At 45.1% G+C, this 22,369-nt stretch overlaps 1 protein-coding gene across 8 annotated transcripts in view; it reads left to right on the top strand.

Annotated features, from left to right (window-relative positions):
• The window catches only part of AXIN2 (axin 2), a 115,435-nt gene that overhangs the window by 46,737 nt on the left and 46,329 nt on the right, over positions 1 to 22,369 (top strand). For 2 of the 8 annotated variants that reach the window (XM_053301115.1, XM_053301114.1), the window contains exon 1: positions 20,108 to 20,283. The exons of 1 other annotated variant lie outside the window; for it this stretch is intronic. The gene's annotated coding sequence lies outside the window, so the exon portion shown is untranslated. Of the gene's footprint in view, positions 1 to 2,359; positions 2,383 to 19,284; positions 19,500 to 19,614; positions 19,634 to 20,107; positions 20,284 to 20,711; positions 21,158 to 22,369 lie in introns of those variants that run through there. 5 more of the 8 variants (XM_053301108.1, XM_053301109.1, XM_053301113.1 and 2 more) reach the window with 5 other exon arrangements.

The raw sequence follows: 22,369 nt of genomic DNA, 5'->3' as shown, positions 1-22,369 counted from the left end.
TGTGCCTGTGCACGCCCGTGCCTTCCGGTCATATCCGGAAGACAAGGGAAGTATGCTGCCGCCCCAATGGGCATAAATAAACATGGACGCCGGCAGAGGAAAAGTGGCAGGAGGGGTAAGTGCATCCTCTCCTGCTCTTAAAGGGAGACCCCCACCACCTTTGAACCGGTGAAACTGCTGGTTCTTCGGACCAGTTGGGAGACCCATAAAGGGCCTCCGAACCAATTCATGCAGATCCCTATCCCTCCCCCCACTCATTAAAGCGGTCTTGTGAATGGCCTTAACAGATGTGACATTTTTCAATCATATGAAAAAGTTTAAAATATTCATAAATATTAATTTAAAATACATTCGTTCTGAAGGTACAAGATTAAACCGTGATTAATGTGTCCTCTCAGATCAGCTAATTATATAAATAAAGAACTACCAGTGATTGGTGCTGGATCAAATGCACGTTGAAAGGTAGAAAATAGTTACATTTTAGTGACTGTACAGTTTTACATCTAGTTGACTAAGGAATTATATATGTGTGAGAATTCCTCATTGTACTCTTCTTATGTTAGTTTAAAAAGGTCACTGGCTGGTTGGTTGAATAGGTTGGTAGTTTGGCCATCATCATGGGCTTTTGTAGTCTATAGGCCCAGATTCAAAGTGAAAATTTGTGAGGACAATCTTGTACAGTGAGTTTTGTGATTCACACTGTAGGGGAATCCCTGAGGTAGAGCTGATCGCCACGGGTTGATCACCATGGCAAGCTTTATGTTGGGCTTCTCTCACCTGGGTCTTGCAGGGAGGACCCTATCAGGTGGGGAAAGAACTAGACATTAATACGCCCACCTGGAGACATTCATGCTGGCTCCAGCAGGGAGATGTTGCCTCGCTGTCAACAGGCAGGATAGCTTCACAGTATTGGGAGTGGCTCGCGAGATCTCAATTTTGTGAGACATGCACCTGCTGTTAGGAGCTATGTAAGAGAGGACTGGCCAGTGATGATGGGCCAGTCCAGGAGCAGGGCTCAGTGTGGAATGAGCCCTGGGACTGAGCCTTGGGAGTAGCAACACTAGGGCAGGACTGGTGAATGAAACAAGCCCTGCCTGTAAGCCTTAAAGCCGCTCCCCACCCCCCTGGCTGAAAACTTTGAGGCCCCTTCAACCTCTTTTGGCAGTAGAAGGCAGATGACTATACTGAGGGCCTGACACACACATTTGAAATGTGTTGACATTTTTATATGGCTAGAGGCCTCAAAAGCTGGAAGTGGCTTGGACCTCTCTGGACTTCTGAGGGGGCCTGCTGGATCAGGCACAAGGTCCAGCTCATCTAGTCCAGCATCCTGTTTCACACAGTGACCCACCAGGTGCCTCTGGGGAGCTCACAGGCAAGAGGTATGTGCATGCCCTCTCTTCTGCTGTTGCTTCCCTCACTTCCAGGATTGTGTTAGATTGTCTTGGAAAATAAACCAAGCGGGGCGTAGCTATAATTGAGCGAAAGGGTTCAAAAAACACGGGCCGCCAGCTCCTGAGGGCCCTCCAGCTCCACCCCTCCCTATTTTCTTCATTATCTCCCTCACACTGGGGGGCCGCCAGAGAGAGGGATGAACATGGGCCCCCTCTCCCCTAGCTACACCCCTGAAGCCAAGCTCCTTCTTTGAAAACATCAAAGATAGCTTATTTTCTAAGTTAATCCAAATTCAGGAGTTGACATTGCAATAGCCCTTGGGGAAACTAACATTTCCCAAGGGTCTCTGGGGCCAATGGAGTGTATCAGCACCATGTGACAACTAGAGAGGGGAGGAAGGGAGGGTCAGTCCTCCTTCCTTCTCCTTGTGGCTAGACCATTGCCACTGAAAAGTGCAGTTTAAAGTGAAAGGGGAGTGGATTTGTGAGATCAGAAGTGGGTAGGTGGAACATCTTCTCTGGTTCGGGTTTTTTATCTGAGCTGGAGAAGAATTCAAGGTGTCATAATTCTCACCTCATTAAGGCATCATGGCCTCCCAAGGATCAGAAGTTTGGTGAGCTAATTACAATCTGTTTCCTTTTCCAGCCCTGCAATCTCTTCTCCAGGGCTAGCCACAGGTTAAAAACACAAGAAATGCTCTGCTTTATGGCAAATGGGGGGAGGAGGCAGGTTCCCTTTCCCACCTCAACTTTTGCCCCTGAAAAGACACTGGAATCCCCCTCCCCACAGCTGATCTGCACTGCAAGACTGCCTGTACTTCAGAATGTAACTCTGAAGTGTTGATCTCTCACAGTACAAGTCACCTCTTGGCAGTGATGAAAGTGGAACAAACACCTTGCAGGAGCACTTGTACTCAGAGTATACTTCTGTTAAAAAAAGAAAGAAAAATGACGTCATTGAAAGTCATAGCTGAAAATTCAGGTGAAGGTAGGTGGAAAGAGCTACTATTTGAAAAATGTGCACATCTTTACAAGATTCTGCAATATGTAATGCCAATACCTATTAGCAATACTCATATGGAGCTTATATTTCCCATGGTAGGCAATGTTTGCACACAGGGGTAGAACTGTCTTCATGTTGATACAGTAAAGACAATAATGTCCTTCCTTTTAAATGAAATTGTGACATGTCTTGTGATGACTTTGATTAAATAAGCCAAAAATCCAATGTTCATAAAGCTTCATCAAACAAAATATGATTTAAGTTCAAATTAAATGTTGATATAGTGGCTGACATTGTGAACATTGGCACCTGCTTATTTTTAAAAACAGTGGATATTAAAAATTGTAGACACCATCATCATCATCATTGTATTTTGCTCTCTGACCAGCATAAAGTAAAAAGTAGACACAATCCAGATCTCCCCACTGCACACAGAAAGGAAAGAAACAGAGCTCATGTGTGTGGAAGACAGAAAGCAAAAGTGCATCTGGATGTGAAAGGAGAAGCCTGGAAAGGAAAAGGATTTCCAGCCCAGGAAATCCCCTCCTTCCTGCCTCCATTCCATGCCACTGTCACTGCCTCCGGACCTCGTGCTCACACAGCTCTTGTTCAACAACTCAGCACGCCTGACCTCAGGATGCACGAAATTCCTGCATTGGCCAATCTATTTCCTTCCCAGCCTCCTTGATTCATCTTCACACCTGGTTTCCCATGCTCTGCACCTTCACCCTCTATCTAGGTAATAGGTAGGTGGCATAGAATATGAATCATGCCCATTGTTTGTTTAGAATCTTGATGCTCAGGAGCCAAAGGTAGCAACCTTACCAACAGGCTTACTTGTTTGTGGTTGTAACCTAACTAGTCTGTGCCCATGAAAAAAAAATTACTCTCTCATGCACAGTGGAGTGTGTGAATTCATTGCTGCGATCCCTTAATACCAGCATGTAGCAGGGAGGGGAAAGCAGCAGCACCATTTCTGATGTTAGTGTGGGGTGCTAGCAGGCCAAAGCTATTTCTGTGCAATCAAGATTCATTGCAAGGTCCAAAGGCCTATGGTGGCATAGTGTTAAAGCTGCAATTCACACATGCTTATACTTGAGAATTGCCATTGAATTTTAGTGAGACTTAACTCCAAATCAACATGCACAGGCTGAGACTGCATATAAGTAATGTATTTTGAGAACATTTGTTGTGGTTACCTTATTTGCTCCTTATTATAACTATAGGAAGGATATCTACACAGGACAATCAGCCTATGTTGATACTCTTCCTACAGCTGGAACAAAGGGATTTGTGCATTTGGCAGGTGCATCTGGTAGGATTGCCAACTGACCAGAAAAAAATAGTCTGGTCTGCTTCTGTGCATACATCACCTGCAAAAAACAGCAGGCAAACCTTTTCAGGGCATGTAGATAAGCATTATCATCAGTTAATTTCTGCAGATCAAGCTATTGATCAAGCCCTAAACCACTTGGGACCTGTGTACCTTAAAAATCACTTGCTCCCCCATGGATCTGCCTGGATGTTGGGATCTCCTCTGTGGCCCGTTTTCCAGTTCCCTTGCTTTCTGAATTGACAGGCGGTTGTGGCACCTCGAGTGGAAGGCCCACCTCAACGAGGCTTGCATGATGCTGACTTTGATGTTTTGTTGGCATCAGGTGAAAATTCCTTTATTTGCCCAGGGCTTTCTGTTTTGATTGGTGTGTTTAATCCTGATAAGGCTCTGGTTTGATTTCGTTCTTAGGATCTGTTCTGATCTTAAATATGATTTAAATATGTTTATGTTTTAAATATGATTTTGACTTCCATTAATCATTTTATCATGGTTTTTTAAAATTATTGTTAACCACTTCAAGAATCCCTTCTGGGGTTGAGGAGTAGGGTAAAGATATTCAAGATAGAGGTGCAGGGTCCAGCTGGCAACCCACATATCTGGTCTAGAAGCCAATGCTTCTGTGGTTTTTAGCCATAGTCTACAAGTATGTGAAACCAGTGAGCAGGCTAGAGATATAACTTGCTTTATAATCATATGGAGTCCAGACAACCAATTGGCACTCGTGGGGGGGGGGAGAAATGGTGGGAGACTGAACAGACCACACGTGCACAATAAAAAGAAACATTAATCTCCCCCACACACACACACTTTGCTGTCTTGATCTGATGAGGAGCCACATTGACCGGCTTGGGAGCAGCAAAATTAGTTTCCTTTTGAGCTGGGGAAAAAGGCTTGTCAAATACTTTCTAACTTCTTATAAAATCCACCACATATACATATGTACACTGCTGAGAGCAGCTTAATGCACCTATGAAGTAATTTACAATTAAAAAAAGAATGACTTCAAAGGCATGAACTCACATGTGGGCTCCAAGCCTCTCATGTGTTCTATATACAGGGCCTTCCTTTCATTTTGATCAAACCTGTTCCATCACTTCAGCTGAAGTAGTTGCAAGCCTTTGATCTTGTTATCAACATGACCACTGGTGAGAACGCTACAACTTGCTTTGCATGTGACACTGTCTATGATGTCAGTAGCAGTGCCTGAATAGCAGGTTTTTTGTTCTGGGTGAAATCTTGACTTCTGTTAGAGCAAATGGAATTTATGCTTCTGGGAGGTACTTCCAGGCATCATGTTTACTTTGTGGTAAAGAGGTGATAAAGCACTCCATAATGTTTCAATGAGGTCATTCATTTATTCATGGTAAGATCATCAGATTTTCTTTTAAACTGGTAGTACTGTTGCCTTGTTGGTTTGCCACTGAGCCTGAGTACAGCCAAATGTGAATACCCAGATGGTATCTCAAATCAGAGCTGCATGAAAGGTGTATGTGCCTCCAATGCGGAACTTTTCATAACTGAGAACGAGGGAACATTGCTTGCACAAGCCCCAGCTGAAATGAAATGGAGGCGTACATGAGTGTGCATATCTCAAACACTGGAGATATTTTAATAAGATTGTCTTGATCTTCTATGGTAATACGGTACTGAAATTAGACTGGGAAATTTCACTTGAATAACCTTAAAAGACAGATGGAACACAGTGTCTTCACTGGGTTTAATCCAAACAGATTTATTTCTCGTCAGATAAATAAATAAATAAATTTGTTAGTCTGAGACAAAACCTCCATGATGTCACCAAGAAACCACCACCCCAGTTCCTGGAACATTTCCTTTTTTAAAATAAGGGAATAAAAGAACAGTTCAGTGCATTTATATTTATATGGTGCTTTTTCAAATAAAAACAGGGACACTGATAGCTAAACCAGTGTTTGATTCACTAGTATACAGTACACATCTGTGGTTTTGTTCCAAACCTGGAAGCAATTCAGGCTCACCCCAAAGCTGAGCAATGTGCCATAAGCGCTCAATGACTCAATGTGACATAATCTACCATTATGTCTATTGTCACCCAAAAGTTGTCTACTTTTTCTTGCACATTTTGTCTACATTTGCTTTTGGAGAAGTTCTTTTTGGAATGATTTCCTTCTTTGATTACGCTTTGCATTAAATCAGTTTTTTGGAATGCAAAGCGTAGCACAACCCACAGGGCCATATTTTTGAAAGGCACAGGAAGCTGCCGAAGAAAGGGGAATTGCCAACAATCTCTCCCCGCCCCATGCTCGCAATTCTTAGTTTAAATATAAGCCAGTAACTATTACTTTGGATGATCAATCAAATCTCTTCCATTAGATGCATGTACAATGCATGTAACAGAAATAATAGCGTATGACATCTAGTCTAAGTTAATCATGAGTAGTCCCATTGATATTAATAGGGCAAGGTAGTCATTACTAACTTGTCCCATTTATTTCTGTGGAACTGATCATAAGTAATTTAGTCTGACTATCAGCCAGTGAAGATTGGTGGCATGTATGTGTGAAGGAGCCTTACTTGGGTCAGTTATCACAGGCTTTCTTTTTTGCTTTGTGCCACTTTTTGCTGCTTTAATGCAGACGGAAGCAAAAAGGTGGCAGACAAAGAAGTAAAATATAAATTGTTAATTCTGCCATCTGCTCCATCTGGGAATTCATTTCCAAGAGTAGACTGGGGAATCAGATGAAAATTCAAAGGCATCCAGGTTTCTTGATGCTTGTAGTAGCTACGTGTGTGTAGCAGCTTCCCTATGGGCCTAAAAACAAGGGCTTCTACATGCCTCCACAAAGATGATGAAATTTAGGAAACTCTTCTAACTTTCAAGCATGAAGCAAACCATGAAAGGGCTACTTGTTCCTGCAGTTCCCTGTATGGTTCATCAGCCTAGCTTTTAGCAATGCATGTGCCCCAAGCGTTACAAATTATTGTACAGCTTTGTTGGTAAGAGTTCACATTGCTCAAAACTGGCAAAGTCAGGAGTGGGTTATGCAGAATCATCAGAAACTGGTCCCAAGCCTCTTCTGCATTACTTCTTCCATTTCAACCCATCATCTCTTTCGTCCCCAGATCCATAGCATGGTGAATGCTGGCATAACAGCATTTGTCCTTATTAATCCCTTGCTGCTTTTGGCCTTCTAAACTGTCCCTGCAGTTTAGCTGGAGAAGGAGCCTGCTCTTTTGACTTATGCTTTGAAGTGCCACATACATCAGTGGGGCTGTCCAAGCAGGCTGAAAAACACCACCCCAGAAGATGTCAATGAATCTTAGTTGTCAAAACATTTGTGAAGCTGTCCTGAGAGAGGGTCTTGTCTTGTGCTTTGCTTAGCTTCCAAGGGGAGGGTGTCTCACAGCAGTGTGGATGGAGCAGCCACCAAGAATGCCTTTCTGCATGCCCTTTCCAGATGGATTTCACAAAGGAATGATGCACAGGAGCTGGTGTAGCATAGTGGCTAAGAGACTGATCTTTGAATCAGGCAGTCCCCGGTTCAAATCTTACCTTTGCCATGAACTGACTAGGTGGCCACTGCCTTGGAGCCTCAGCCCCTCGTGCCCTCAGTATAGACATCATAATGCTCAAACTTGGGTCTGCAGAGCTTGTTAGACTACAATGCCTGCTGCCACTGTGGCTGGGAGTGATGGGCTAGTCTAACAACATCTGGGGACCCAAGTTTGAGAACCCCTGTTTCTGGGCAAAATAAAAGGCGCTAGTAATTATCTATACAGCCCCAAACAGTTTAGGCTCTGGGTTTTTAAGAGAACGTCTTCTTCACCATGAGCCCCATCACCTGTTGAGATCTTCTGGAGAGGTACGTCTATGGTTGTCACCGTCTTGTCTGGTGGCTACTTGGGGACGGGCCTTCTCCATTGCTGCCCCTGGACTTTGGAATTGTTGAGATAAGATCTTCCCCATCTCTGGCAACCTTTAAAAAGGCACTGAAGACATATTTGTTCACCCAGGCTTTTAGTTAGATTTATCGTTTTAATACTTTTAATGTGGGGTTTGAAATGATTTTAATGTTTGTTTATATGATTTTAATTGTAAACCGTCCAGAGATGCAAGTTTTGGGCAGTACAGAAATATGTTAAATAAATAATCTAAGCGGGCAGTTGGGTAGGAAGCCTTTTCCTCCCACCTCATTCAGAAGCTGGGTACAACTGCTCAGTAGAACACAGCCCTCCTACTCAGTGGCTGCTTAGCAGATGATCACTGCTGGTGCCTCCTGCCTTATTTTTCAGTCACACATGAACAGAAAATGGGAGTGCACAGAGCTCCTGAACTTGGGTAGGATGCTTCTCCTACCCTATTTGTTATTGCGTGAACTGCCTTATGGGGTTGCCAGCCCTCTCTAAGACAACATGAGTGAGCATTTGTGTTTTTTGTCCCTGTCATCCTCACACACACATCCCACAACAGGTACTACTTGCTTGAAAGCAATTTGAGCATGCAGAACTGCTTTATACTGTGTCAGATTATTGGTCCATCTGTTTCAGTATTTTCTGCACTCACTGGAAGCAGCTTTCCAGGATTCCAGACAGGGCCAGGGGCCTTCCCCAACCCTACCTGGAGATGCTGCCAGGGACTGAACTGGGGAGCATTTCTGCCTGCAAAGCATGTGTGCTGTAGCCCGAAGCAACAGCTCCTCCCTTTAAAACATTGCTACTGTTGAACTTATTCCATAAGGGTTTCAAAAAGGCACATCACTATATAGAGTGCTGTAGGTTTGTATACAATTACTATTAAAAATAGTTTTAGTATAACTGTTAAAAAAAATGGCAGCCATAATTGGAGGACCATCTCCCTTAGCGTGCTCTAGTATAGTGTTGTCTGGAGAAGATTCTTTACTGATGTAAGTATGAAATGAGCCTTCTCTTCATAGGTACTTAGAACAGCTTGGGCACTGTTGTCACATATTATGATCTTATGTGCAGGACCAGTCCTTCCATAAGGCAAGGTGAAGCAGTCACCGCAGGTGCAAGGCGGGGCACAGGGGGCAGCAAGGGAGGAGTTCGCTTCCATCAGAGGCACCACCCCACAGTCCACTGTTGCTCCCGTCCTTGCTCCGTCTGGGTGCCCCTCTTCTTATTTCATTCATTCATTCATTCATTCATTCATTCATATACCTTCCTTTCTTTAAAGGTTTACATTAAAATCAAAAGCACATAATAAAACATAATAAAACAATTACAGTAGGGCATGCCAAGGCAGATGGTCCTCCAATTATGCTTGCCATTTTTGCAATAAATAATGTAATAAATAAATAAATATTAAAAAAAATTTGAACCAGATTAAAATTAAAACTAGATATCATTAAAAGCCAGGTTACAAAGATGGGTCTATAAAGCTCTCCTGAAGGCTTCCAAGGAAGACAACATCTATAGGGAGCGTGTTCCACAACCTAGGGCTGACAACTGAGAAGGGCCTATCGTAGGTCGCCACCAGGTGAACTGCTGGCACCCGAAGACAGACCCCTCCTGATGATCTGAATGAGCGGAGGGGATCTTGTAGAGAAGGGCTTTCTCTCAGTGGACCTGGACCTAAGCCATTCAGAGCTTTAAAGGTAATAACCAGCACTTTGTACTTTGCCCAGAAACATATCAGCAGCCAGTGTAACTGTTTAAGAACAGCCATAATGTGGTCTCTCCGGGATACCCGAGAGACCAATCTGGCTGCCGCATTTTGGACTAATTGAAGTTTCTGAACTACATATAAAGGCAGCCCTACATAGAGCACATTGCAGTAGTCCAACCTGGAGGTTACTAGCTAGTATACCACTAATTTCAGGACCTTCATCTCAAGGAATGGGCAGAGTTGTCAAATCAACACACAGCTGCTAAACAGCGCTCCTGGCCACAGCCTCAACCTGAGGCACCAGGCAGGGTGAGACCCAGGTCCACAAGCATGCCCAAGCTACTAACCTGTTCTTTCTGGGGGAGTGTAACCTTGTCCAGAACAGCAAGTTCTATCCCATCTTGCAGATTATGACCCCCAACAATGAATACCTCTGCCTTGCTTGGATTCAGCCTCAGCTTATTATCCCTCATCCAGCCCATTACTACCTGCAGGCAGGCATGTAATGGGCTAATGCCATTTCCTGATATTGAGGACAAGGAGAAACAGATTTGGGTGTCGTCAGCATATTGATAACACCCAGCACCAAATCCCATGTTGACTTCACCCAGTGGTTTCATGTAGATGTTAAAAAGCGTTGGTGACAGAATGGAGCCCTGAGGTACTCCATACAGTAGTACCCATTTTGAAAAGCAACTGTCACCAAGCATCGTCATCTGAAATCTACCTGAGACATAGGAGCAGAACCACTATAAAACAGTGCCTTCTATCCCCAAATCCCTCATGCGATCCAGAAAGATACCATGGTTGATGGTATTGAAAGTTAATGAGAGATTCAAAAGAACCAGCAGAGTCACACTTGTTCTGTCACTTCCCTGGCGAAGCTTATCTGTCAGGCTGACCAAGGCTGTTTCAACCCTATAGCCCGCCCTAAAGCCAGTTTGAAATGGTTCTAGATAGTCAGTTTATCCAAGACTGCTTGGATTTGGTCATCTGCTACCCCATCAATTATCTTACCCAACCATGGGATGTTGGAGACTGGCCTATAATTATCCATTACCAGGGAATCCAGAGTGGGCTTTTTAAGAAGGGGTCTAACCACTGTCTTCTTCAAACAAGATGGCACCCTGCCCTCCCTTAGTGAGGTATGAATGATATCAAGTATCAAGATATCACCAACAACCTCTCTGCAAAATAAAATCAGCCAAATAACAGGTGTAAGCCGTACCACTCCGAGCAGCTTGCCCCATCCTCAGGAGGCACAAACTGAAACTGATCCAATCTAATATTGCAAGAGGGATTGCTGGACTCCTCCGTAACTGGCCCTGCAGAAATATTGGAGTCCAGATCAGCCCAAATGTGAGATTTTTTTTCTGCAAAGAATTCACTGAATGTGTCACAGTGAAACCTGTTTCTGGAAACAGATTTGAAACAGAAAGGGCTTGAATTAAACCCCTAACAATCTGGAACAGCTCTGCTGGGTGAGAAGTTGCAGATACAATACATGCAGAATAAAATCACTTCCTTGCTGCACGTATTGCCACATCATAGGCCTTAAAATGGGCTCTATGTCGTGTCTTATCTAATTCAAGATGAGTCCTCCATTTGCACCCCAGCTGAACCTTGCCACTTCAGCTCCCATAGCTCTTCCGTATACCATGGAGCTGATTTTGAAGTGGGTCAGAGAGGATGCTTAGGGGCAATGGTGTCTACTGCCCTGTTAATTTCCCTGCTCCAGGTATCCACCAGGGCATCAACAAAATCACTGGCAGAACCAACTCAAAAACCCTCCAAGGCCCTTTGGAATCCTTTTGGATCCAACAGTCTTCTCAGGTGGACCATTCTAATAGGCCCAGGACCCCTTCAGGGGTCAGACGTGACTGTGAGACCAACCAGGTAGTGGTCCATCCATGACACAGGGGAAACTACAGGAGATGCTTACTACAAGAGCTTTATTTACTCCAGTGGCAGTAAATCTGTTCTTAGCAAAATCTTGTGCACAGCTCTTGTATGGATTTGGGCCTTATTATAATTTTGCCCCATTGGAGGCTGTACAAAGAGAGAGAGAGAGAGATATCTTTCAAGTTGCATGTTGTGTACCTAATGTGGTTCTTCGCCAATAAGTTGGTGTTATTAAGGTGGATCCGGAACTATGGTTATTCATTTTTGCTTATTAGCTAAGGTTGTCCTTCTTTCCTGTAGGGTTGGTTCATCTAATGTTAGCTGATAACTTTGATTTGAAGTGGAAAATATCTCTTCGACAGAAATTATATTATTATGGTTTCTCACAGGAAGTTCTTATAAAGATGGGTTTTGAGCTGGCAGAGAGCACTTAAACAATGGGGGATGGATATGGAAGGTCAATCAGATTAGGCTTGCCTTAAAAGAGATGTATTCCTGAGCAACCAATTTCCTATTGTAAGACCAGCAATCTATTTGAACTGGATAACGGTGTCAAAACGGTGTCAAATTTAGAAGAGCTTTGACCCTTGCTCATTTTAATGTCCTTATTTAATGCCCTGTATTAAAAGGAAAGTATAAGAAAATTCTGTACGTAGCTCAGCTATGCCCTTATGCTTCAAGTGCTATTGAATCAACTGCTCATGTCCTCCTATACTGCCTCTTTTATAAGGATATCCGAACTCATTTTTTCTCCCCTTTTATAGTAATTTTTCCAGGCGATACAGATCTATTTCATCTTCATTATTTACTATCCAACTAGAATGATTTAATTTCTTTAAACATGGCAAAACTTTGTTTTGTAGCTTGTAAAATTCATCAACACTTGATGAATCTAAATTGTTAAATTGTCTTAGTTATTGTTTCAGTGTAATGGCTTGTAATCCAATCTTTTTGTTTTGCTTACTGTTTGTTGTGCTCTACTGGTCGATGACGGTAATAAAGAATTGAATGATTTATACAGGAGACCCCACCTATGGAACACCCCCCCTGATCCAAGCAAAAGACCAAGTCCAGTGTGTGACCAGCAACATGCATAGGTTCTAGGATTAATTGGGATAGGCCCATAGTTGTCATGGCCACTATAAATTCCTGAGCAGCAACAGACAAGCCACTGCCAGTCCCAAAGTAGACAATGAAAATCACCCAGCACCAAAAGCCTGGGTGACTCCAACATCAACCCAATGACCAGTTTCTTCTCCCCCACCCCCCAGCGACTTGAGCTATTGTGGCATGGTCTGATGGTGCTTGTGTGCTGCTGCCTTGGCAGCTGGCCTCAGAATGCTGAACACCCACTTACAGATAGGGAGGGGGGTCATATTGTCCTATGCCTTGGGCAGCAAAATGTTTTGAACCACCCCTGCTCAGGTGGCTGCAGTGTGTGTGCAGTGCAATCCATCCAAGGCATATGTATGGGGCCAGTTGCATGGGTCCCTTACCCCCAATTGTTGTCTGGCAATGACAAGTGGTGGAAAAGCCCAATGTGACGGGCCCTGCCTGTATCAATAAGCAAGCATATGCATAATACTACAGTTAGGTGGGACTGCACCATGGAGAAGCAGCACTCATGCTGCTGCAGGTGTGTGCTAAGAGAAAGACCCAACCCAGATGGAAACAGATCATGATGGATGGATTTGTTTTTACTAACAGCAGTGGGGGCAAGGCGAGGCGAGGTTCTGAACTTGCTTGGAACAGCAGCACCCTAGAAGGTGGGTTTAACTTTTGTCACCCCCCACCCACCATAATGTCTTGATTCTCACCCCCAGCTGCTATTAGCATACAGCAGAAGGGATTTTGCCCAGTACATGTGTTTGTATTCCAGTAATGGAATTAAGGATTTGCATTGTAGTTTGAAAAGATTTATGAAAATAGCCAACAATGCTTTAGTTCTCTTTAAAAATGCTATAATGTAATGTGCTGTACATGTAGCAACCTATAGGCAGATGCAATACTACTACTACTATTATTATTATTATTATTATTATTAACAACAACAACAACTACTACATCTACTCAGCCCTGGGATAAGTAAATAAAACGAAGATTTCTCACATTCCTGAGATGTCCCTCTTGCTGCAAGTGAGCCTCGTAGCGCTGTTTGAGCTTTTAAAAGTTGCGTAAGCAGATAGGGGTTCATGTCAAAGCAATAGTATCAAACCCCCGCCCCGATTTGGCCAGGATCGGGCCCGACCGCCCACCTGATGCGCTAGAGAGCAGAGCTAAGAATTCATTAATAAAAGGCGACGGCGCCACCTCCGCGAGCTCCGCTAATGTATCAATCGCTGGCATGTGCGCCCCCCCTAACTGTCCAATCGAAGGAGCTTAGAGGCGGAGTTAAGAGTTGGCTGAAGGGCCAATGGGAAGTGCCTGACTGACACCCGGCTTTGGGCGCGAGCAGAGAGAGGGAAGGAGTAGGTGCCAAGTGTTATGAGCTGTCTCTGCTACGACGGGTGGTGGAGGAGGAGGAAGGTGCTCGCGCTTGACACACGGCCTCTTGGGAGGCAGCGTGCGTGTGTGCACCAGGCATTCCGCTTCGGGGCGGCGGGAATATATGTGGCTTGCAAGACGAAACAATGGCTTCGCTGGAAACAAACAAGTCTCCTTTTAAACGAGTTAAATGAGTAAACCTGCTTAGAGTCGGGGCTGAAAGACGACCCAGCTTGGTCGCCAAATTCCCGCTCTCCTTGTTTAACTGCCCGGCCCTCTATAAATTCCCGCCCTTCCCCCTCCCCCTCCCGCCCATTCCAAATCTCTCCGCCTGAAAAAATATCCCCGTCCCCGAGATGGGCATTAGGAACTCTTCTGAAAGGGCACCTCTCCAATACGTTAATGCTGCTCAGCTTGAGAAGGTAGAGGTCCTTTTACCGTTCAGAGTACAGAGATCTACTCGTCGTCCCGGGAAGAAAACTAAGCCAGCTTTCGCTCCCCATGTCAATTTCCTCCAAACTAAGGCAGCTGGTTCGTTCGCCTGACATGGTCCGGAGCGGTGAGCTGCCCACTCCCCCAATTTCAACACTGAGTGCCACCCATTTTACCCTTCCTTGGCTCAACAGCAATATCTGAGTCTGAGGCAAAGTTATTCCATCTTGCTTCCCTTTAACTGTGAGTGAGGATTTGGCCCAAGCTAATGAAAGGCTGAACAAGACCTTCCAAGGAGGGACAATGGCATGCACTTCTTTTCTAGGAGGCTTGCTGGCCCCGTGGGGCTACCCAGAGAGTATGTGTGAGCCTCTGCCCTTGCCCTTGTCCCCTTTCTCTGAGTGGCACAGTGGAGTGGAGTGGGCATGCTGGGCCCAGGGCCCACCACACAGTGCCTAGAGGTAGCACATAGGTGTGATAGCAGGCAGACACAGAATCTCTCACCTTGCCTGTGATGCAGCAGTCGGGATGGGCTAGAGTCCCTGCTGTGCTGCCCAGAGACAAAGGGAGGGCAAGCCAGCCGAAGGAGCCTCCCTGAAGGTGAGAGCAGGTGCACAGTCAGAAGTATTGGCTCCCCTCCCTTCCTCCCTCCCAGGAACCATCACTCGCCCAGTCCTCCCTGCTCTGGATGCACACCGTCCGGAGCTAAGCGGAGCAGCAGGCCATAGGAGGCAGCACCTGGTTCCTCTTAGGCAGCAGGGAGGATTGGGCCCAGCAGGGCTGCCCAGAGGGAGAAAGTGCATGGAGGGGAGCTGTGGCTCCTCTCAGGAGTGAGAACCATCTCTGCTCACCCACAGTCACTCTTTCTCTCTGGGAAGTGCAGCAGGGAGGAAGGAGCTCAGGACCCAGTTGCCACTGCTGTGCCACACAGCAGGAGAGCACAGATGAGCAAAGTGAGAGGATGAAGCAGCTGCTCCTCAGACAACCAGCCACCTTTGCCCACTTGAATGCTTGCACACTGTCCCTCTTGATTTCACAGTGATGTGGACTGGGCCTAGCAAGCCCATTCCTCCTCCACCCAGAAAGATAGCAAGCAATCAGTCAGAGGCACTCTCCCTCCCTCTCCGCTCTCTGCAGTGTCTCAGAGCCCAACTCCCCCATACGTTGGGGCAAGCAAAAGAAGGCAGCAGCTGCTAAGGGGCAGCCACTGCCTCCTGTGGTTTGCACACTGTCTCTGGACAATTCCACTGGCCCCAGTTTCCCTCATGTGACACCTGTGGAGAGACTGAGAGAGAGAGGAACATGCAGCTGGGCTGTATCGAGGATCAGCCAGCTACTGATTGGAACCCAAGGCCACCGAAAAGCCAGAGCTGAGCTCTGAGGCCCAAATGCCCAGTGCCCATGGTGGCAACAGGACTCTCTCAGTTGAGAGTCAGTTTGATGCTGCCCTCTGTCTGTGAGTGGAGTTTCCCCCAGAAGCCTCTGTGATGTCAGAGGTAAGTTCCTTTCTATGTATGGAAAAAGTGGGGTGACAGGCATTGCTTTGTTATTTAAAGGAACCCTGATAGGCACATTGCATTGTTTAAAAAGATGGCACCCACCAGCAACCACAGCGAAGCAGTCTGGGCTGCTCCTGCTCTGTACAGGCAAAGCCCCACCGAGGCCTGGGTGGCCCGCAAAGGCATGTGGCCGAGGGTCCCCTGCAACCTACAGCTGGTGGGTGGAGACAGAAGCAGCTGTCACCTACACTCTCCCTCTGGTCAGTTTCTTGTGGGTCCAATCCATTCTGGCAAGTGAGTGACTGGAGGCAGCAGTGGCCACTCCTTGCAACCACTACGTGTCCAGTTTCATAAGCAAGTGAGCTAGAATGGCTAATTCTAACGGAAGCGATTTCTGGAGATTCCACCCCCACCCCCAATATTTTTCACAATCCATTAACACCTCCAGAATTTGTTTTCAACAGTCATCTGGAGATTGATGCCAGTCCTGGAGGAAGCAGAGTCCTAGAGCCAGTCCTGAACCACCTGCCTGGTGCCACCTGACTTCTCAGCCGGAGTGGGATGGAATGGTGTTATTGCTGCTGTGCTGCATTGTGCAGAGCAGGAAGCCCAGCCCCCGCCCCCAATAGGGCCCAAGCCTCCCAGGAAATGCTGCACTTTAGCAACAACTAGCTAGTCCGTGTTGCCACTGCCAGTGGGCCCTCCTGAGCCCCTGGGGCCTTAGCAGCTGCCCTGTGATGCTGACCCCGGATGCTGGCCCTGTCTCTTACTAAAACAATTTAATGCTTAGTCACTAGGGATGTGCATGAGATGGTACGGAGGCCCCTTTCCAGAACTCTGAACTGGTCTGGCAGTCCGGCCAGTTCAGCAGCAGGGGGGGTTACCTTCAAGCAGGAGGGAGGGTGCTCTAACCCCCCTACCACATTCCCCCCGCTGCTGCTGGGCCAAAAATAGCTGGCATGAGGCAGCAGTGTACCCTCTTGCCATCCCAGTCAGTGTCAGACCAGAAGTGGCTGGTGCACGTGCTGCCACTCTGCACCAGCAATTTTAGGCACAATGCCAGTGGGGTGGGTGGGTGGGTTAGAGTAACCTCCCTCCTGCTTAAAGTTAACCCCCCCCCCCCGGCTGAACTGGCTGTATGCCGGTTCATGCACATCCTTATTCGTCACCTGTTCATTTCTGGCCAGGTGGCTTGTTAATGGTGAGGGTGGTGAGCCATTCTCACTCTGTATTCTGAATGGTGGAAATTCTGCATACTTGCTGTTTTGTCGGCTTACACGTCATACACAAGTTGCAGGCTGTGTGTGTAGGGATAAAATGCATTCAGAAGTTAAAAAATGCATGCTTATAAAAGTTGGTCTAGAAGTGTTGCACAGAGTCTTTGCAAATTGTATTCAGAAAAAGAAGAAGTTGAAACTGAGATGTGCAAAGCATGATGGGCCAAATAGTGCTTTGATCACGTTGTAGTACTTGCTTTTTTCTGCAGGAGTGCTGTCTCAACCATAGTTAAGAGGCATGGTATTCTATTATATGAGGTGCCCATCTCTGGCCTATCAAGGCTACTATCCCATGCAGTTAAGCGCGCCCATGTCCATTGTTACCAAGGGGTTTAGGCCTGCAAAACATGATATAGGATTGGGCTTCACAGCTGCATTCCTATGCACACAGGAACCAACAACCCACTGAATATAGTGGGGCTTACCTCTGAGTAAACATGCTTCATACTGGACAGAATTCCTGTGCATATTTACTTGGGAGTAAATCCTTGTTTCCCAAACATTTGATACCTAGAGCACAGCTGGTTTTTTTCTAGGCTTAAAAGGGGTGGCTCATTTCCCCGCTCTTGAAGAATGGATAGGCATCCTCCTTACAAGTGCAGAACTGTCCAACTAATATACCTCCTGGTCATCTCACCTTCCCCTTTGGCATCAGAGTGAAGGGAGAGAAGCATGCTCTCTGGGCAATTATGATGCTTCTGAGATTTCCCATGGCTGCAGCAGCTGAATTCCAATTCATCCTCCCTCCTATTTTGCTAGTCTATTGATGGGGGGGGGGATCAGTGCTCCATGTTCGACCAATCAGTCTTTATTACAATCATAGACTAGCATAATGCTCCATGTTTCAAGGGGCATGTAGCTGCAGATGCAACCATGGTGGCTTAATTTTTCAAGGCGTACCTGAGCCTGTCTCATTGCAGACAGCACGGACATCTCTATGGAACTCAATGGGACTAAGTACATGTGTTTAGGATTGCTGCCTAAGTCCTACTGAAATCAATGAGACTGACTTCCGAATAAGTTTGCATAGGATATGGAATGCAAGTCACTTAAATGAAGGTTCCGCATTCCACTTCCACCTCTTCCAAGCTTCTCCTGAGCACTGAGGAGGGTTCTGCCTTTGAAAATCTGGTTCCTAATTCATCAGGGTAATCTATGGAAATGAATGTTCTGCAAATGATGTTCTGGAAAAAAGCTGGGGAAAGCACCTGCTACATAATGAGGATCATTGGCAGTAAATAGTCATAGAGCATTATCTATAGTCACTATAGCGCACTTGTTTCCAAGAAGAGGGCCAAGATTGCAGCTTTATTGTCCCAAGGCAGCAGTCCATGAGCACTTGGGAGTAATTGCCTTTGGCCTCAATGGGACTTCCTTCTCTCATAGTATCCAGCTTCAAGTCACCTACATTCTTCTGAATGTAGAAGTTTAGAAGAAGACCCTGTGGATCCCCATGTGTTTGTACAGCTTCTAGCACAATGGGCTGGGTCCCTGGGCTTTTTGTTTGTTTGTTGATAAAAACTAATTATCATAATATGATTAGAGACAATCTTTCTACTACTGAGAAAAAGACACCAGTTGCCAAGTTTTATGCATGCTTATTAGTCTTGCTTGTTTTGTAAATGCAATTAAAAGTTAAATCCCTGAAATAAGCACATAGATGAAGACAAGAAAATGTGTGTGCATGCACACAAAAACTCATAAAGAAGTAAATTAAAACTAAGAAAAAAGCAGATTGAGTTTGGATGCATTCTAGCATTAGAACTTCCATAAAGTTCAGGGGGTTTGGTTTTCTTTATTCTGGGACCGCCCACTAAAAAACAAAAACTAAGAGACAACAGATCCAGACTTCATAAAGGAACTAAGTATGGTGGGGGAAGGGAGGTGGATTGGCCTAAAACCTGCACACCAGATCCAATCTCTAATTAGAACCTTTTGTCTAAAGTCTTTTCTAAAGCATTCCGTGTCTGTTTAATATTTAACATATGGGGGGGGGAGTGAATAGAGTTTTGTTGGTGTGCCAGTTATATTACAATCAGATATTGTTTAGTTAAAGATGCAGAATAAAAAGAAAGAAAAGGAAAAAGCCAATTTTCTTCTAACATGAAACTTTAAAGAAAAGGCAAGGGGTGTGTGTGGGGGAGTGCTTTACCACAAAATGATTTCACAGTCTTGCACTACTAAAGTTGACCATTTTCCCCCTCTCCAAAAAGAGCAATACAGCAGTTGCTTTGCATTGTATGGGAAAATAAAAGGAAGAGAGTTCAAACAGCAATTGATCTTTATCTCATGGGGAAAGGAGCGGCGGGGGGAGAGGATAGTTTTGCAAAGAAAGGGCTGAGTTGATTGAGCAGTGAAAGGGTTAAAGTTAGGGAGTGTAGCTGGCAAAACAGGGAGGAGGGAATGTTGCCTGTCCCTTTAAGGTTCCTGCAGCACTGAGAGAATTGCAGGGATAATACGATTGGGGCGGCAGGATCACTTACTTCTGACGTTCCAAAGCCTGGGGGAGTTGGCTAGAGATTGTTTCCCTTTGATAAGGTCCTGGCAACTTAGTAGCAACTCAAGAGGTAAAAAAAAAAATCATCTAAAAGCTTCAGTGTTTTTTTTTTTTTTTTTTAAATCTCTAAAGCGGGAGTGGGGGGATAATTAAGTCCTCCAACCCATACTTTATGTCTGTATGTAATGCTGGCGCCTCGGCTAGGTTTGCAATCCTAAAAACGGGGCCTTTTAATTTTATTTTGTTTTTAAAGGAGGAAGGTGTTGCAGAAAAGACGCTTATCTCCCTTACAGGACCGTTCTCTCGGTTGTTCACTTTGATGTGCACAGTTAAACCCACAGCTCAGTGTTTGTTGGAATAGCCCGGAGGACATTTGGTGCATGGAATGACTGCTTGAAACAGGACCTGAGTTGAAAGAAGGGGGGTGGGTGGGGGGTCAGGAGAAGTGGGGGAGGGATCAGGTCTTTTGATTTTCCCCCCTTTTTGGTTAAAGAAGAGAGGGGTAGTGAAGGAAGGAGAGGATCACACTCAACTCTCTCTCTCCACTGATACACATTTTCGTGCAACGTCCTTTCCAGCCCCCTTCTATTCTCCCCCCTCCCTTTTTCTTTTAAACTCTCAGATGCTTTTGCGAAGCATGAGAGGAGGTGGAAGATGAAAATATAGCGGTCGGGGGTGGGTGGTGGGGAGGAGATCGGTGCAACATTGCGGATTACTTTTCTCCCTTCTGTAGAAAAGAACTAAGGGAGGTGGATTGGAGTGGGGGCTGTTTTAAGGAAGTACGGAGCGCCCGTTTGCGGAGGGGGCGAAACACACACACACACAACCACACCATCCAAACTACTAGATCAATGGTAAGTTGCAAAAGAATGAATGTGATTCAATGTTGCTTCTCTTCTCTCCCCCCCCCCCCGCTTTCTTTCGGGTCGCTTTGATGTGCTTTTGGCTTGAGCTTTGAAGTTGTTAAGGAAAGCTATTTATGTGTTAGTTATGAACAAGCAGAGGCTGGCAGGAAAATAGACCGGGGTTCGTATTAATAATAACAACAAAAACGGAGCGTGGCGGCGGGAGGAGATATCTGGTGGATGGGTTAGTTCTTCCACAGACTACCCCCTACCCACACATCCCGGTAATAAAGTGGGGAGGGTTTCTTTTTCCTAACACGTGATTTGTCAAGGGGAGGGTGGGAGGGAGGTAGCGATCTAGGATGTATTTTTGTTTGTAGGTAGGATGTAGTGAGGATGCGATGTCTCTCTCCCCCCACCCCCAACTTATCATACACCCCTCCCACTTCTATCAGCACCCCCTGTGAACTCCAAAGAGGCACTGCATGCTTCCTTAGGGGTCAGTTGTTACATAGGACTACTAGGAGAAAGCAACTGGCTTAAGACTTCTCTGCCCCCTCTCCTTCTCCTTCTCTGATCCTGAGATCTCTCGGCAAACCTTTTTCTGCCCCCCCCCCCTTTTCTTTACCTCCCCTTCAGTCAGTCGCCATTTCTGGAGATTTTTCTTTTATTTTTTTCTTGTTGGCCCCCTCTGAAGGATTATACTTTGAAGGCATGGTGCCTCATGGACTGTAATTTTTTTTTTTTAAAAAAATCAGTTTGATTTAAAACAACAACCAACACCATTATCTGCCTTCCTCTCTTCCTGATGGGGGTGTTTCTTGTTGTAAGGTGGGGGACAGCTTGAAGGCATAATAGGCTTGGAATGTCGTCTTCAGTTCAGGTATATTTCAAAAGAAGACCAAGACTTTCTTTTCTTTTCTCCCCCCCCATCTCCCACCCCCCTTTAAAATTCCAACTCTTGACTGAAGTTGATGTATGTTGTTTTTTGATGGGGGATGTGGGGAGTTGACACGTTGAACTTTCTTATGCATGTGCTAATTTTTGTTTGGGATGATGTGCAAGATAGAAGAAGCCAGGAACTGAGAGCTAATGTCTAATGATGTTAGCTTTGAACTCTACATGTTTGGTAAACCAGCTTTGTTAAATGACTGCGGAGCTTTAATAGTGTGTAGAATAGAGAACATTTGAAAATCCATCATCTGCTGTGCATCCTTGGGCAGTATATTTGGAAGATGCACAAAACTTGCTGTCAAAATCTAGTTAATTATTTAACCTTTAATGATGGAACCTGGATATATTAAGCAAAAAAATAGTATGACTGATCCAAGGGAAGCGGTGGGGTGGGGGGGAATACAGTACTTTGCTTCCAATAGTTGGAAGTGTTTAGAATGTGGATGTCTTTAACATGTGAACAATATAACTTAACCAAGTCCATGGGATTTCTTTGAAGGCTGTAGGCAACTGATCAGAAATGAGTCAGACCTAGTTTTAAAATAAAACACTGTGGTCAAGATTGTTTCTCTTCCCATTTTCTTTTAAACACTTTCTCAATGTGAAGTTCCAGAGGAGCATCCAGCATTGTGCTTAGAAGGGTTTCTGGTGATCATAATCTAAATGTTTAAGGAGTTGAAGGGTTGGGGGGAGAGAGAAATGGAAACCAGATGCTGAGGAAAGCACGTTTTGTTCTTTGCCTTGAGTTATCTACCGGAGGGAGGGAGGGAGGTAAAACTTGTAGGGATTTTTTTTTTTTTTTTGGTGCAAATGGTTTTAACAACATTAGAAATCCAAGATTGTTACTGGGACTTCTCAGATGTTATCATTAGTGGAAAGGAAGGTTCATGGTTGTGTGTGGGTTTTCTTTTAGCATGTTTTGATTTTATAGGCAATGCAATAATTAAGAGTTCAGTTTTTTTTCCTGTTTCCAACCTCTCCCCTTTTTCTTACTCTCTCCACACCAAAGTTAAAAGTGTGCATAGAGTTCAGTCTTTCTCTTTGAAAAGCGTATCTGATATTTCTGATTAGCACTGCAGATAGCTGCGGTTGCCTCTTTTATTTTAATGTGAAGAATTGAAAGGCCTGTTTACTTTTTGTC

The sequence above is a fragment of the Hemicordylus capensis genome, chromosome 2, assembly GCF_027244095.1.
Source record: "Hemicordylus capensis ecotype Gifberg chromosome 2, rHemCap1.1.pri, whole genome shotgun sequence".
In the NCBI taxonomy this organism is placed as follows: domain Eukaryota; kingdom Metazoa; phylum Chordata; class Lepidosauria; order Squamata; family Cordylidae; genus Hemicordylus; species Hemicordylus capensis.
This window is presented reverse-complemented; position numbering and strand designations above follow the sequence as displayed.